Source organism: Bufo bufo, chromosome 4 (assembly GCF_905171765.1).
Source record: "Bufo bufo chromosome 4, aBufBuf1.1, whole genome shotgun sequence".
In the NCBI taxonomy this organism is placed as follows: Eukaryota; Metazoa; Chordata; class Amphibia; order Anura; family Bufonidae; genus Bufo; species Bufo bufo.
This window is the reverse complement of record NC_053392.1, coordinates 478723741-478740981: the sequence shown is the minus strand read 5'-3', so window position 1 is coordinate 478740981 and position 17241 is coordinate 478723741. Positions and strand designations below refer to the sequence as shown.

The 17241-nt window shown below is 42.7% G+C and overlaps 1 long non-coding RNA gene across 1 annotated transcript; it reads left to right on the top strand.

Annotated features, from left to right (window-relative positions):
* The first annotated feature begins 3707 nt into the window (after positions 1-3707).
* Positions 3708-17109, top strand: LOC120998724. The gene is made up of 3 exons (XR_005778472.1): positions 3708-3717; positions 7142-7147; positions 16925-17109. It is a non-coding gene; the product is annotated as an uncharacterized LOC120998724 (long non-coding RNA).
* The last annotated feature ends 132 nt before the right edge of the window (positions 17110-17241 follow it).

The following is a 17241-nucleotide window of genomic DNA, read 5'->3' as shown; positions in this document are numbered from 1 at the left end:
TTAAGTGTTCCCTTTATTTTTTTGAGCAGTGTACAAGCTTGAAATAATTAAATTATATTCTGGGTTTAAAAAAATCGCTCATTTTTTGCAAGACCCTACATCTGTGGCCTTTGCAGCATTTGTCAGTGTGAAATACAATCTTGAAATATTGCAATAATTTTCTGGGTTTAAAAAAGTACCCATTTTTGGCAATATCCCTACATCTGGGACCTATGCTGCATTTGTCAGTGTGAAATACAAGCTTGAAATACTGCAATAATTTTATGGGTTTAAAAAAAGCACCCATTTTTGGCAATACCCTACATCTGGGGCCTATGCTGCATTTGTCAGTGTGAAATATAAGCTTGAAATACTGCAATCATTTTCTGGGTTTTAAAAAACACCCTTTTTGGGCAAAATACTAAATTTGCAGCCTTTGCTGCATCTGTCAGTGTGAAATGCATGCGTTAGATACTGCTGTTATATTCTGCTATAAAAAAACCACCCATTTTGGGCAAAATACTAAATTTGCGGCGTTTGCGGCATCTGTCATTGTTAAATACAAGCTTGAAATACTGCAATCATTTTCTGGGTTTAAAAAAGCACCCATTTTTGGCAATACCCTATATCTGGGGCCTATGCTGCATTTGTCAGTGTGAAATATAAGCTTGAAATACTGCAATAATTTTCTGTGTTTTAAAAAAACACCCTTTTTGGGCAAAGTACAAAATTTGCAGCCTTTGCTGCATCTGTCAGTGTGAAATACAAGCTATCTAGTTGTTACACATCCTGAGATACACCAGCAGAAAGTAGCCCTCCCCCTTCAGCCAACTTAGATGTTAGCCAGCCAAGGAGAAGGCCAGTGGGTGAAGTGCTGACAAGCGGAACAGGGAAAGACATACATATAGCTTATTTAACCCTTTCTAACGGTGCATGTTCCCAGGAAGAGGATAACATTGACTTCTGTGCATCAATCTTGGCAGTCCTGAGAGATTATGAAACAAGGTTCCTTGCCGTTTAAAGATTGTATCTTCCCCACTCTTTTGGCCAATGTTATGGAAAACAGAAAAGGTGACTTACAAATCACATAGTGTACTTAAGACTCAACTCAGTCAGAGGCTTGAATGGTGCTTATGTTAGGCCTTCATGTACCATAGACAGATCCCAGGAATGAACCAGAGTTTTGACAGGAGGATTCAGAATGTTGATAGCACTAAAGAAACGCCTATTCAGAGAATAATTGGAGAATCTATCCTCACAGATTTAATAGGGAAAAGTAGTCTTTCAGTCAATTAAATTTTGAACTTCTGGCGAACCCCTTCTGCGGGAGCTTTAGCACATCATGCACTCCAGGACAGGAGAGCTTGTGGAGTTGGCACCAGCCAGAGAATTTGGAGACACAACTGATGGCAGAGGATCTTCTAGACGAAAAAAAGATTTACAGAACCTCCTCATCCAAGCCTCTATTCACTAAGGAGTCCCCGTCAGCTTCCAGGCTGTCAAATGAAAACGTTTTGGACATGGGTGAAAGACCTTGAATTCCAAAAACGCCCTTCTCAATAGCTTCAACCCAAGATGAAACCATTTCCCGCAGGGCCAATATGAGAGAATGGCGATTGCTGAGGCTTGGTGTTCAAGAACGTTGTTCAGGACTTTCATTCTCAGAGGAAATGAATGAAACACATAAATCTTGATATTCGTCCAGAAAAAAGACTTTCTGTTCTTTCTCATTGTCATGATTAAAACAATATGCTGGGCACCATAAGTAATACAACAAAAGATTAATCACTGATTAATGGTGATATAATTATTAACTATATTATTAAGAAAATATTAACCAGTGATTAACAGGTACTGATGGATTAATATTTTACCTTTTATAGGTTGCGAGTGGACCCAGCGACCTCCACGGTCCCCACTTGGGGGCAGTATTACAATATTACGGTACCTTATGTCATCCAATATGAAACAATGGGATATGTGCATCTGGTAGCCTCCAGACACATGAGGTCTCTGTGCATTATAACTTGGTTTATTGCAACTGAGCACTGCTCCTTTATGTATTACTTACATGCAATAGACAACTTGTGGCATAGCATTATTCTTTATGTATCCAGCAAGCATTGTTCAGATATATGTAATCAGCAATTTACAGACAACTTATAGCAGAGCATGTTTTCTGATATACCCAGCATGTATTACCTAGATAAATGTATTCAGCAACCTTACTTGGATATATGTGTTCAGCAACCTACAGACAACTTATAACAGAACATTGTCCTTTGATGTACCCAATGTATATAACCCAGATGTATGTGTTCAGTAACCTACTGACAATTTGTGATCTTGACAATGAGCACTCTACAATTAATACATATTGAGCTTCAAGGAAAACACATTGAAATTTACTGTTCGCTCAAAATTCTTAATTGGTGTGGACTGCACACGTCCTATTTAGAAGCTCCATTGTGTGGTGCGTTCTGATCACATACATCTGGCATTAGCCTATGTATATTCAACAAGCCCTGATTTATACAAATATTTTATGGATTATATGAAATCTTTATTTTTATTTTCATTTTTATGTAGTTCCCTTCCATTGTATCTGTGGATCTGCCTCGATGTCGTTTTCTTAGTGTATCGAGCAACATGTTGGATAATTATATTTCTGTTTTATAGCATGTAAGCACCACAATTTCCCCGGTGGCTTTACTCCAGCTCATCGCCTTTATTGTATATGATTACTGATAAAAATGCGACCGCTGATGAAGGTCTGATTTGACCGAAACGTCCGATCTAGATATTCTGTTTGTACCTTAAAGATAAATATTGGGCAATTGGATGAAACTACTGCAAACTGAATAAATAATTTAATTGCAACACTAAAAAATCTGTGTGCCTCAATCTCACTGCATATTATTGGCATATAACACCCCTGCTTCAATCAGGTTTTTTGGGGGGCAACTGGTAAATCACACCAGTAGAAATTATTGGTTCCAATAGCATTTGACACGCTGTGTAGATGATGTATCGCAGCAAAACCGCAGACAAATGCTGCACTACCTAAATGCACTATATAAAACGTATATTATTGGTATATAAAATCCCTGCTTCAATCAGTTTTTTGGGGGGAACAACTGGTTAATCAGACCAGTAGAAAATATTTCTTCAAATAGTGTTTTTCACTCTGTGTAGCTGCAGTATCGCAGCAGAACCGCACACAACTGCTGCACAATACAATTGCACTATAATATACTTTCTATGTTAGAAAGTATATTATAAGTATATTACACCCCTCAGTATGTCACACCTATCGATAGCACACCTATACCATTCCTTAAAAGGACTTTTGTGGCCCAATTAGCTATCGATTTGTGTCCCTAACAGTCTGTCCCTGCTCCACACAGCAACCTCTCCCTACACTGGCAAAAGACTGAATGAAAAATGTCGGCCAGATCAGGTTTATTTATAAGGAAGGGGGTATGTCCATGTGCTGTAACGTCTCAATTGGCTGTCCTGTCCCACCTGATGGATGTGTCATGGGTCAAAGTTCTTCACAATGTAAAAGAATATGATGGGCGCGAATATCGCCATATGTTCGGCGAACAGCGAACGAGCAAAGTTCGCTGCTAAACGACCGCCGGTCGAACCGCAAGGCCATCTCTATATATGATACATCACTAATTCCAGCAAAGCTTGTGATTGGGGTGCAAGTTCTGTGATACAGTCATTTACTGGGTGTACTTGAAAAAACTTTGTGGTCCAGCTCCAAATGATCAAGGTATAAATCTTTATTCAAGCGGTTTAATAATATTCCATACAGGTACACATGTGTTACGCGTTTCAGACCGTATTCAATAAAGGTCCTTCCTCATGACACGGGGTGTATTAATAGGAAATATCCGTACGTTCTATTAGTCTTTCTGCGTTGATTTTACATTGTTTTACTTTTTTTTGGGGGGTTTATTATTAGGGAAAAAAAAGGAAAAATATATGTCATAATTGCTGTTCAGCGGTGAAGCTACATTGTACTACAGCCATTTATGGGGTGTATTAATAGGATAGATACGTATGTCCTATTAGCCGTTCTGCTCTTGATTTTACATTGTTTTACATTTTTTTGGGGGGTGTATTAATAGGAAAAAAATAATAATAAAAAAAAAAAAAATATATATATATATATTTATATATGTCATAAGTGCCGTTCTGCAGTGAATTGTGATTGTTATATTTCTTTTTTGGGGTGTAGAAATAGGAAAAAAAAAAGGAGAAAATATACGGTATGTCATAATTGGCATTCAGCGGGGAAGTTACATTGTACTACAGCCATTTACATGGTGTAGAAAAAGAAAATATACGTACGTCCCATCACCCGTTCTCCTATGTATTGTTATATTGCGATTGTGATATATTTATTTGTGGTGTAGAAATAGGAAAAAAAAAAAGGAGAAAATATATGTCATAATTGGCATTCAGCGGTGAAGTTTACACTGTAATACAGCCATTTACATAGTGTAATAATAGGAAAGATACGTACGTCCCATTAGCCATTCTGTGGTGAATTGTAATTGTTATATTTCTTTTTTTGGGGTGTAGAAATAGGAAAAAGAATAAGTCTTAATTGCCGTTCTGTGGTGAATTCTGTTTAGTTTGTTTTTTTTGTTTTTTTGGGGGGTTTATTAATCAGAAAAAAAAAAAAATAATAATATATATATATATATATATATATATATATATATATATATATATATGTCTTAATTGCCAATCAGCGGTGAAGTAACATTGTACTACAGCCTTTTTTGGGGGGTATTATTTTAATTTAAATTTAATTCTTTTATTATACAGTGTGTCAGACAGACAGGTGGCAGGCTCTTCAAATTGAACGGGCAGTGGCCAAAATGTTTCTGTCGCGGGCAGCAGAAGAAGGGGCAGTGGCAGCAGCGAGACGCCTGAGCTCCCAGTGTCATCAAGCGGTCGTGTTTTGACCAGCAATCCAGCGGTGCTTAAATAGTTGACTCGGTCTTTGAGTTCGTCGCAAGTGACATCAGACACCTCCCAGCCAAGAGTCGGTGGGTTTGTCTGACACAATGCTCAGTTGGCATGGCCTGGGAGCAGGCCCTGTGCCCCCACCTGTCCTGAACCTTCCTCTGTCATTTTCAGTTCCCTCAGCGTGAGAAGTATTATATGCCGTAGGCATGGCTCCACTTTTCAGCTAGGACAATCTACTAGAGGACAGTCAGCAGCTACTGCCCAGCCAAGATCTGGAGAAGACATCTGCCACTTCCTCCAGTAGGTGGGCAAATAGTGATGAGGAGAGTCGAGTGGGAGCTGGTGTTGCGAGTGGTCAGGCTCCTGGCCCTGAGACCGTTGAGGGGCTGTGAGTCATCAGGGTGGCAGCAGTGGGAGGTCGGGAGCCAAACGTGCCCGGGGTAGACCAGCCGCTTCCCAGGAGCCTACCGGCACGGAAAGTAGCATTGCAGGGGTTCACTGAGGCAGCGGTAACAGGCAGGCAGTGCGGAGTGTTGGTGGAAAAATGCCATTCTCGGCGGTGTGGCAATTTTTCGTTAAGCCATTGGAGGAGGTGAACATGGCCATTTGCCAGATTTGTGGGCAGAAGGTGAAGAGTGGCCAGGGTGCCAATGTGGGCACCACGGCCCTGCGTCAACACATGCAGCATCACCATAAAGTGGCCTGGGAGAACCGTGGCTCCAATGTGGTGGTCCAGCCTGCCGCCGCAACCGCTACATCACCAGTGGCACGCACCCAATTTCATGCAGTCAAGGCTCCACCACCTCAGCCGAAGGGAGCTGTCTGTCCTTCCCATTATCTTCTGGTCCTGATGTTCCTGCTCCCCCTCCTTCTCGTCAGTCATTCCATTAGCAATCGATCACCAAAGCGATTGCCAAGAGACAACAGTATGCATGCACTCATCAAACGGCGCAGAAGCTGAACGTGCTGCTGGCCAAGTTGCTGGTGCTGCAGTCCCTCCCTTTCCAAGTGGTGGACTCTGCACCTTTCAGAGAACTAATGGCTTGTTCCGAGCCGAGGTGGAGAGTCCCAAGCCGTCATTTCTTTGCCAAAAAGGCAGTACCAGCCCTGCACACATATTTAGAACAGAAAGTGGGCCAGTCCTTGAGCCTGTCGGTGTCCTGCTCAGCCACACCAGCAACTTGGCCAGGTGACGCCGCTTCTCCCTCCACGTTCTCACGCCGATGGTCCTGCGATAATGTCTGCCTCTGCCTCCTCATCCTCCACCGTGTCCTCAGCCTTCATCGCAGGGACAATTCACAGTGTCCCATCAGCATACCACATGTGCAGGGCACGGCGGTGTCACCAAGTTCTGCAACAAGTTTGCCTGGGCAAACGGAGTCACACAGGGGAGGAACTGCTCAGCGTCCTTTATCAAGAAATCGAATCCTGGCTTTCTCCTCAACAACTCAAAATCGGAACCATGGCGACAGACAACGGGAAGAACATGGTGACAGCGCTGCGTCAAGAAGGGCTGAGCCATGTGCCCTGCATAACGCACGTGTTCAATCTGGTTGTAAAGCGGTTCCTAAATCTTCTGCCCATCTGCAAGACATCCTGAAAATGCCCAGGAAACTTTGCATGCACTTCAGCCACTCGTACACTGCAAAGCACACCCTCCTTTAGCTGCAGCGGCAGAACGGCACCCCCCAACATAGGCTGCACCTGTTGGAATTCCACCCTCCATATGTTGGACGGACTATATGAACAGAGAAAGGCCATAAATGATTTCATTAAGATATAGGCGGACAGAGCTACTCCCCTGTGTAACTTCGATGTTAGCCAGTAGCAGCTCATGCGTGACACCTGACGTTTGCTCGGGCCCTTTGAGGAGGGCACTTGTCAGTCGCCAGGACTACGGGATGAACAATGTCATTCCACTGATTCATGTCCTGGAACAGATGCTGCTAAATCTGGCTGGCCAGGGGACAGGAGACGTGGCGACTACATCTCACGTCACATGAGTCCTGTGGGGGCTGAACTAGAGGAGGAGGAGGACATTCGAGCACAAGCAATGTGTAGAGAAATGGATGTTTTTTCTACATAGGTGACAGGAGAAGAGGAGCAGGAGCAGCTGGAGGAGCTACTGAGCGAGGAGGAAGACGAGGCAGAGGACCCAGACACACAGTGGCAGTATGCAGTGGAGATGGAGGCAGGGAGTCCCTCCGAGTCACTTGTGAAAATGGCCCGATGCATGCTCATTTGCTTGTGTAGTGACAGCCGAATTGTCACCATTTGCCAGAGGAATGACTACTGGCTCTCCACCATGTTAGACCCTCGCTACCGATCCAAAATGGGGGCCTTTTTCACACCCGCTGAGAGGAAGGACAAACTGAACTACTATCGAGACATCCTATGTAGTCAGTTGGCTGCTGCCTATGTGCGTCATCACCCATCCTCACTCAGGTCTGACCGGGGGGCCCTCTGTCCTCATGTTCTAATGCCATGGCTGCTGGTGGGGTGGGGTGGGGGGGAAGCAGTACCAGCTCCATCAGCAGCTACTTAAGTCTAGAGTCGCTGATGAGCAGTTTTCTTCACCCACCTACTGAAGAAACTACTCACCAGCAGGTAAACACAGAGCAGAACCTGAACCAGCAGGTTGTGGCATACTTGGACTACACCCTGCCACCCCACATCAAAGATCCCCTGGACTACTGGGCAGCCAAACTCGATTTGTGGCCACAACTGGCCGAGTTTGCCCTGGGCAAGCTTTCCTGCCCGGCCAGCAGTGTGGCATCAGAGGGGGTGTTTAGTGCGGCGGGGCCATAGTTACCCCAAGGAGAACTCACCTGTCCACCCAAAAGGTAGAGAAACTAACCTTTGTGAAAATGAATCAGGCGTGGATGAGCCAGTATTTTCAAACACCAATGCCTAATGCATCAGGTGCCACACCAACGATTTGACAAAAGAGACCTGTTTCTTCTGGCTACCTGCTTCAGGTACTTTTCTGATGCTGCCACCCGCCTGATGCCACACCTGCTGCCAGGTGCTCCTGTAGTGTCCCACTACGTAAGGGTGGGCACTACACAAGGGTTAATTGGGACATGTTGTTCTTCACCTCCTGTGGAACATGGTCATGGTATTTTATATTGCATTTTAATGTGAATTTTCATGTTATTTATGTTTATCTCCTGTGTACCAGGCCTGTAGGGGTGTAGTTCCTCCTCCTAGACAATAGAGGGAGCTAGGGAACCCCCTAGTATAAATAGCCAGGTCCAGACCAGAGAGAGTTAGTCAGGGGAGAGTGTTCAGAAGCCAAGAGTCACCTTAGCCAGACAGTAGCTGAGGTGCAGCTTCTGACATGCAGCTAGATAGCCCAGGCTTCTAGCTTGCCACCAGGAGAAGAGCCTGCCTCCTGAGAAACCCAGTTCCCACAAGAGTACAGTGCAGAGCCAAGTTTGTTCCAGCCAAACAGAGAGCTGAAGGGCAGAAGGATTTATTCAAAGCAAGGAGTCATATACGAGAGGAAGTTTTCCCTAACCAAGGATAAAGCCAGCAATAGGGCATACGGGCCTTGGGATAAAGACAGACAGGATTCTGAGGAAAAGTGCAGCCTGATCTGTAAGTGTTTAACCCTCTGAGTATCTTGCAAGAACATTGTGCCTGCCATTGGAAGTAAAGCCTGCTTGTCACTATCTTGTACATGTGGAACTTTGCCTAAAGACTGTAAATAGTTAACTGTTTCAGTAAAAGGAAGTTTTGGTTCACTGCAATTTATGTTCCTCCATTATTACTGCAACAAATCGGTGTGCCACCGTTACTGGCATCACGAACTTAAAGGGATCTTGCCACCGGCACATTAAACCTGCAACACCCAGGGCACCTCACCTACCATCGGCCTGGTCCCTATACACAGAGAGTGCCCCAGAGGACCCCTGTGCCAGCCTCTCCATCACTGCTGTACGCCTGCCCAGGGTATATAAAAACTGTGAGTACCAAGAGCAACCCTCGTTCTGCCTATTAACCGTGACCTCACATTCGCTCACCCTGCAGGTCTGCGTACTGCACTCCTACTGTCAGCCACCATCTTCAGCTGGTACTGCCCCCCACCTACCGAATCTGTCACTGGGCCACTCTGTGGTCTCCTCATGCTGCTGCCACCTCAACACTATGTCACTGGGCCACTCTGTGGTCTCCTCATGCTGCTGCCACCTCACCACTCTGTGGTCTCCTTATGCTGCTGTCACCTTAACACTATGTTTCTGAGCCACTCTGTGGTCTCCTCAGGCTGCCGCCACCTCACCACTCTGTGGTCTCCTCAGGCTGCTGCCACTTTACCACTCTGTGGTCTCATGCTGTTACCACTTCACTACTCTGTGGTCAGGAAGGAAAAATGAGATGCACAATGGATCCTGTATATGTAGCAGCTGTAAGGCCTGTATGGTCACATCAGAATTGGCTTATGATTTGGTAGCCAAACGCAGGAGTGAGTACAAAACACAGAAGACATGCAAATATTCTATTCACGTGTCATCTGTTTTGGATCCACTCCAATACAGATGGTCAGCATTTTGTCAGTAATCCAAGTAAAGGCAGAAGCTCAATCGACAATAATAAGTAATAATCAGTTACGTCAACACAAATTTACTGCTGACACCCTCTCCACTCTGTCGGGTGGGGGGGGGGGGGGGGTTGGGGGGCGCTTTACTTGTATAAGCGTTTAATAGAACAGGTTCTGTAGACATCTATGTGGAATCAGCTGACGACTGTGTAAAAGGAGTGCGCTTCTTCTTGACGCCAGTATCGACTTGTAAGCCTGAATTCACAAAAGTTATTTGGTTAGTTTTGGCACCGTACCTGCCCAAATAAATGAACTGTGCAGTGATTCTAAGCAAATCGCTGTTTTTTTTAACACAAATCGCCATGAATAAATTCGGATCGAATCAAATCTTTTCAAACAATTTGGCGAACCGACCAAATCAAATTTTTTAGAAATTCGCTCATCTCTACTGGGAATCTGTCCCCAGGGACTTCCCTCTCCAACTGTTTGCCTAGACACATAGCCAGTAAGTGTAAAGCACCGTTTTTCTTTTTGAGGATTTATGCTGTTCTTGAGTTATAATGTTTTCTAACATGCAAATTAGGTGTTTGGTGCAAAAAGAGGGTCATTGTTGTTCTCACTCAACCCAAGATTTCCCACTGCTTGGCCCTGTCAATCAAAGCAGCGAGGGAAGGACTGGCCACGGAACAGCACAGCTTGGGGGCAATGAGAGCAAGGGTGACGAGCTTGTTGCACCAAATGCATAATTGGCATTGTATGAAAAAGTAAAACTCTGGAACAGAGCCTATGATCAACTAAAGAAAATCAGCACTTTAATCAGGCAAACCACAGCTATGTGTCTATGCAAACCGTTAGATAGGGAGGTTGCTGCTGACGAACTCACTTTAAAAGGAATGTGTCATTTTTTAACACCCATTAAACAGGTAAAACATCCTTTTTTCTAATATTATAATTTTTGAATTGTAGAGGTTTTTATTCTATTTTCTGAACAGGATTATTGGGACAGAATGCTAGTCTGTGCGGTTGTTAAAAGCATTTAGAGAAATGCTCCACAGTAGCAACTAGTCAGGAGGAACTCACTGGCCCACATCTACCAAATCTCAGTGCACTTAGACACCAGTGTAAATTGCGAAAAATATAGTGCAAATTGACAAATATTTGGCTAGAGCAATTATTGGTGCATAGCCTGACAAGTGGGCACGGCCTAATTGTTGACATTTAGTGCCAAAATTGCCCAACAATTCTGCCATAAAATTCGGTCTCAAACTAAGGCAATAGTTGGTACAGAGAAATAAAGTACCTAGCCATGCACCAAATGTATCCTCTAGCCCAAGCCACTATGATAAATGTGCAGATCTAGAAAAACAAAATTTATGCCATGTAGTTTTAAGAAATCTGATCCACTGACTTCTATGGGAGTTTTTTTTCAGACATGCTTTTTATACATGCTCTCAAATGGTGGATCCTGTGTTTTCTCTCATTGTAATCCTATATGTGATGATAATGAGATGACTGCAGAAAAGTGATATGCACAGAACAGGATATTTTGCCATATTACGCTCCTCAACATTGAAATTGAAACAAAAAGGAAAAGTTGTTGAAATATGCAAATCACAGGATCAATGTTAATGATATGTAAATGATAAAAAAAATGGAAACAAAACATTCAAAAGATCTTGATTTATTCAGCCTTGAGTTTGAGCACCATGCAAATACACACTTCCACATCTTGGTATGCTATCAATGAGTTTATCAGTGGTTGAGGAATGTACTGCCACGGTGAATGCACCTGGGCTCACAAATCAAGATCCACTGCTGGCACCTTCCTTTGCAATTGCCACCCAATAACATCCCAGGTGTGCTCGATGGGAGACAGATCCAGAGTCTCTGTAGACTATTCTAGCATGAGCAACATGCAGCCTGGCATTGTCCTGTTGAAAAAGTCTCCTGGGACACCTTGAAAAAATAACATAACACTGAGTGGTTAGTGTACCTGAAATGAACACCAGAGGGGTCTGGCTACTGTACATTATGCCACCCAACACTATAATCTTAGAAGTTCAATTTTGTTTTATGAAGGCCTCTTCATGGCATTGCTCATGTGGTCTCCAAAACTATCCCTGGCTATCATGTCTGAGACAAAAGCAGGACTCATCTCTGAAAAGGATAGACCTCCATTCCAGCTGCCATTGCTGTGTTCTGTGCACCATGATAGCCTTTGAGAGCAATGGCGTGAGGTCAATGGAACATCTAAAGCTGGATGCCTGGCTTGTTGTTGTGCAAACCTCTTCTGATGGCTTGTGAAGACCAGGGATCAGCAACCTCTGGCATCCCAGCTGTTCTGAAACTAAAACTCCCAGAATCCTCCTTTCATTACTATGGGAGTTACAAGCACAGCAAAGTAAATGTTCATGTCAGGAGTTGTAGTTTCACAGCAGCTAGAGTGCCAATGGTTACTGATCCCTAATGTGTAGACACTGTTTGCTGCCCTAGGCTTGGGATATGGCACCCAAGTTCACTTGTACTATAGATTGGTCCGTGCAGAGGTTAGCCTCTGCGCACCTCTTGCGGTCATTCTAGTTCCTTGTTGTTCTCCCAAACACACAATGGTGAACAGTGCTGCATCTCGGCCAAGGTGTATAGTGATCTCTCGGAGTGATACACCCATGGATCTCAGATTGCAAAAAGTGGCGATAAATGGCATGTTAACAAACAGGAGGCAGAACAAAATTATTCAAGAAATTGATATGATTTTTGAGATTTAACGTGGCTAAAAAAAAAAGAACTTTGCCCCTCCCACAAGCCACAGATTGGAGGTAGGTACTTCAAAATTAAATCTAGGCCAGGACAGCTACCTCGATTTGCATAACCTTACAGCTTGTCCTTCTTGGTGTTGAAATTTCAATGTGTTGAAGAGTATTCTGCCTAGCCAGTGCAAAAACAGTATGATTTTAGTATTTTTATTTTTTATTGTGTGAACTACAGCGACATGAAAATGTGTAAAAAGAAAACCTTTAAAAACTTGATTTCAACAATAGGCAATTTTCTTACAATCACTATTTGGCATCTCCAACATGAGCCGAGGGCTGAAGTTTACTTAATGCCGTGAATAGGCTCAGAAGTCCTGATGTCCATGAACACCTGGGCTCTCTCCATCACCGATTTCTGGCTTTCTATACATACCACAGGAACAGTGGGCAATCATCTGCAGGAGTGTGGGGGCAGTTAAGAGTTCCTGCCCCACCTTGAGCAACTTCCAGCTATTAAACGTGAGCTGCTCAATGGTGATTTTAAGCAAGACTGTCAACATGAGACATGTTCTTGAAATCAGGTATAGCAGGGCTGCCATGGGCATAAATATGGTCGCAGCAGGATTCAGTCATTTGCTGTGACTGCTGCACCCGAATTGCAAAAAAAAAACCAAACAAAAAAAACTATTTTTTTTTTTTGCAACCGCATGTTGCGGCCACGAGTTGTGCTGCAACCCTATTCATTCCTATGGCAGCCCTGCTACACTGCAATACTTAGGCAAGACCTGTGTCAAACCCAAAATCGCCATGTAGCCGTACCCCTAGTCCTCTAAGTTGCACGGTGAGGCTTCAATGGATCAGACTTCTTTGAGAGTTTTGGCGAGATGGCAATCTGGATGCAAAGGCAATACCTTAAACTCTATCACATTCCTCAAACCAATTTTTTGCAGTGGCAGGGTACATTATCCTGCTGATCAAGGCAACTGCCATTAAGGAATACCTTTGCCATGAAAAGGATGTAACAATGTTTAGGTGTGTGTCAAAGTAATATCCACATAAATACCAGGAGCACAGGTTTCACAGAACATTGCCCAGAGCACGGCACTGTCAGCTTGCCTTCTTCTCACCGTGCATCCTAGTGCAGTCTTTTCCTCAGGTAACCAACATATGCACACCCTGTTCACATGATGTAAAAGAAAACATGACTCACCAGATCATTCCACCTTCTTCTAGTGTTCTATGGTCTAGTTCTTATACTTACAAGCCTCCAGTATCTTCTCCAAAGGATAAGAATCTGATCATCAATGGGGGATCTAAAAACTGAGGCCCCCCACTTATGAGAATAAGGATCCTGTGCCTCCATATAAATGGTGTGGAAGTCGAGCATTTGTGTTATTGCTCCATTTATCTCGATGGGACTGGCAAAGAGAACACAGTACAGTACAGTAGATGAATTGATTGCTAGCGTGCATGCTCGGCCTGTGAGATGTTGGGGTTTCAGTAATCGCTCTTATCCTACAGCTAGAGGACATGTTTAAATCCTTTGTCAGTTAGAAGATCTCTAGAACTTTTTTTTTTTACAGCGTATCATTGATAAATCTGCAAAGAGCAAGGAATTTTGAGCTGCAGATTGTTATTGGAACACCCCACAGCTAGAGGAAGCCATTCCAATAGCACTGGAGAATTCTCCTCATAAATGGGTTATGTATAGTGTTGAGCGAACTTCTGTTTTAAGTTCGGCTTCCGGTTAGCAGAGAATTCCGATATGGATTCCGAATTCCGTTGTGGTCCGTGGAAGCGGAATCAATAATGGCCGATTATTGATTCCGCTACCACAGACCACAACGGAATTCGGAATCCATATCGGGATTCTCCGCTAACCGGAAGCCGAACTTTAGACGCCGAACTTAAAACAGAAGTTCGCTCAACACTAGTTATGTATAGCACACAATGCACCACTAGACAAACAATGCAATGAGATTTCATCAACATATACTCATAATTTTAGAAATCACAATGCCATTTAACCATCTACATATCAATAACAACCCATTCATCCAAGTGGTCTTCCCTTTATTAAGATTGAAAATAAAAAATTACCATAGCAAGTTGACTTTACCCAGCACTCATTCATATTTATTTCAATTCACATAACCAATACTCAGATTCAATGGAGGTTTGGACCAAAATGTGATTTCTCCAATTCCACGCAGTCGATTGCAAATCTAATTTCAATGTTTCAAAATTTCTACAGTCCAAATATATTGTCTATATATATGTACACATTCACAAAATAATGGTGGAACATGCCAAGTATTGGAGATCGCATGTTCTAGAATGAAAACAAATTCAAAAATGTGCATTTTACTGTTCAACTAAAATGGATGCCCTCACGCAAAAACATTTTTTTTCTTCCCTAAATTTCCAATTCCTTATAAAAATTGTGAACACTGAAATATACATATACGACTTGCACATACATTTGAGGACGTCTGTATCAAATCTTGCTTTTGTGTATATGGTCGGTAGATTATTTCTTCCATAAGGCTCTCTCTACTAAAGGCACCTTCTGTCCACTTTGATTACTCCTATAATTAAACTACAACAGATGGCAATGTGGTATTGTTCTATCTTGCTTGAGTTTAAATAGACATTTTTTGTTACATTCAGGTTTTAATCAACTAAATGTTACAGTCAGTAAAACAAGCATGCCAACTTAAGATGTATGTACATCAATTGAAACAGCTGCAAATTGTATTATAGTATGTAACAGCAAAATACTCAATGTCATACCCATACCATTATCTTTGTGTACACTTAGAAGAACTCAATACAAAAAGATTAAAATGCACCCCTTGAGTCATCCCATACTCAACACATTTAATATATGTTTACAATATATATATATATTTATATATAATATACATAGCTTTTTTTTAGAATTTCCAAATAAATCTTTGTAATTACTTAGTCTAAAAAGAAAGTAAGAAAAAAAAAAAAAATGAACAAAAAGTCAAATACACAAATAATCCACAATTTCAAATGTCTAAGTAAAAAGCCACATAGTTCACTTCTTTCCTTTAAACAAACCGAAGATATTAAAATCATTGTGTTACATCAGTGGCATTTCAGTTTGCTTTTTTTCTTAGATGTGCAGCCATTTAAATGTAGTTTGCACAAATAGCACTGTTACAAGAGGCTAACAGTGTTCCCAAGCCACTCTGAGAAAGACTAGCAACAACCAAAGATCAGTGTATAATGTTAAAGTCTAGGTGCATTGTTCTAATGGGGCGACAAGATATGTTGCATTAAAAGAGGTCTTCGGGGGTGTTTAAAGAGTAACGACACTTTTTTATTTTTCAATTTTTGATATGTCAGAGACATTTCAGGAGTATTGATCGGCAAGGGTCACAGCTCTACCACCGATCTCTAGAATGAGGGTAAGAAGCGCTCAGCCGAGTGCAGCTTCTCCTCGCTGCTGAGCACGAGACTGTAGACCAGGGATCAGCAACCTTCGGCACTCCAGCTGTTGTGAAACTACAACTCCCAGCATGCTCTTTCCACTTGTGTGGGAGTTTAGAGAGCAGCCAAGCAAGTGTGCATGATGGGAGATGTAGTTTCACAACACCTGGAGTGCCGGAGGTTGCTGACCCCTGCTGTAGACCGTTTCAATAGAAAGTCTATGAGCACAGCTACAGTCTTGCGCTCAGCAGCGAGGAGAAGCTGTGCTCGGCTGAGTGCTTCCAACACCTCGTTTTAGCAATTGGTGGGAGTCTCAGAGCTGTGACCCCCGCCAAATCAACACTTCTGATTTGTCCCTATGACATATCAAACATTTAAAAAATGTGTAATTATGCTTTAATATTGATGTTCTACCCTCAGGATAGGTTAATATCTGATAGGCAGGGGTCCAACAGCTGGCACCCATGCCAATTAGCTGTTTGAAGAGTCTGCAGCGCTCCTGTGAGAGCCGCAGCCTTCTCACAGCTTACAGAGCACAGCACCATCAATTTGATAGTGGCTGTGTTTGGTATTGCAGCTTGGGCCCATTGACTTGAATGGGACTGAGCTGCGCCTAGGCCATGTGACCAAAGAACGTGATGTCCCAGGCCTAGGAAGAGGCTTGGTTTCTTTAAAACAGCTGATGGTTGGGGGTGTCAGGAGTCAGACCCCCATCAATCAGATATTGATGACCTATCCCGAGTGCATCGATATTAAACACCCAAAAACGCTTTTAGTTTCACAATGATGACATCACTGAAAAAAAAAAAGGAATGGTAGGAATGGTGCGTTTGTGTGTGGGGCACATAATTTTTCTAAGTAAATGTAATGCAGCACTATCAGCTCTTAAAGGTAACACACTTTTCTCAGTCATGGTCGTGTCACCATGGTTCACTACACTATATATTAATAAATATATTTTTGAAGAGTCTACTGAAATAGTGCCATTTAAAAAGAGGGTTGTCTGGGGTTAGGAAAAAAGGGTCTTCCGTTTTTCAGAAACTATACCATACTTGTCCACATTGACCTGTGTTTGGTATTGCATCTCCATTCTCCGCTCTATTCATGGTAAAGACGCTGAGCTCTAATACCAAACACAGCTTATGGGAAAGTGTGGCGTTTCTAACCTTAGACAACCTGTGTAAACGTTACATCGTAATGGCAGCATCTAATAACAGATGCACAAGAGTGGGCACCAAGCTCAGGAATGGGGTCATTTATTTCCTGTGTGTCTAGTGACAAAGATCATTAAACTTAATAAATTCTTATGTACAAGTATGAAAATCAGAATTGCAAAAGGGGCGGGGGGGCATTATGGATTTGTAAAAGTGTAAAAAAAAAAAAAAAAAACACTCATGGAGACAATGTAAAACTGCTGCTTTGGGGAATCTCGCGGTCAGGGCTAAAAACTCCTATAGAAACACTACTGTTCTGATGACGCCAACAATTGAAATTGATATTTAAAATGGACCTTTCATGTAT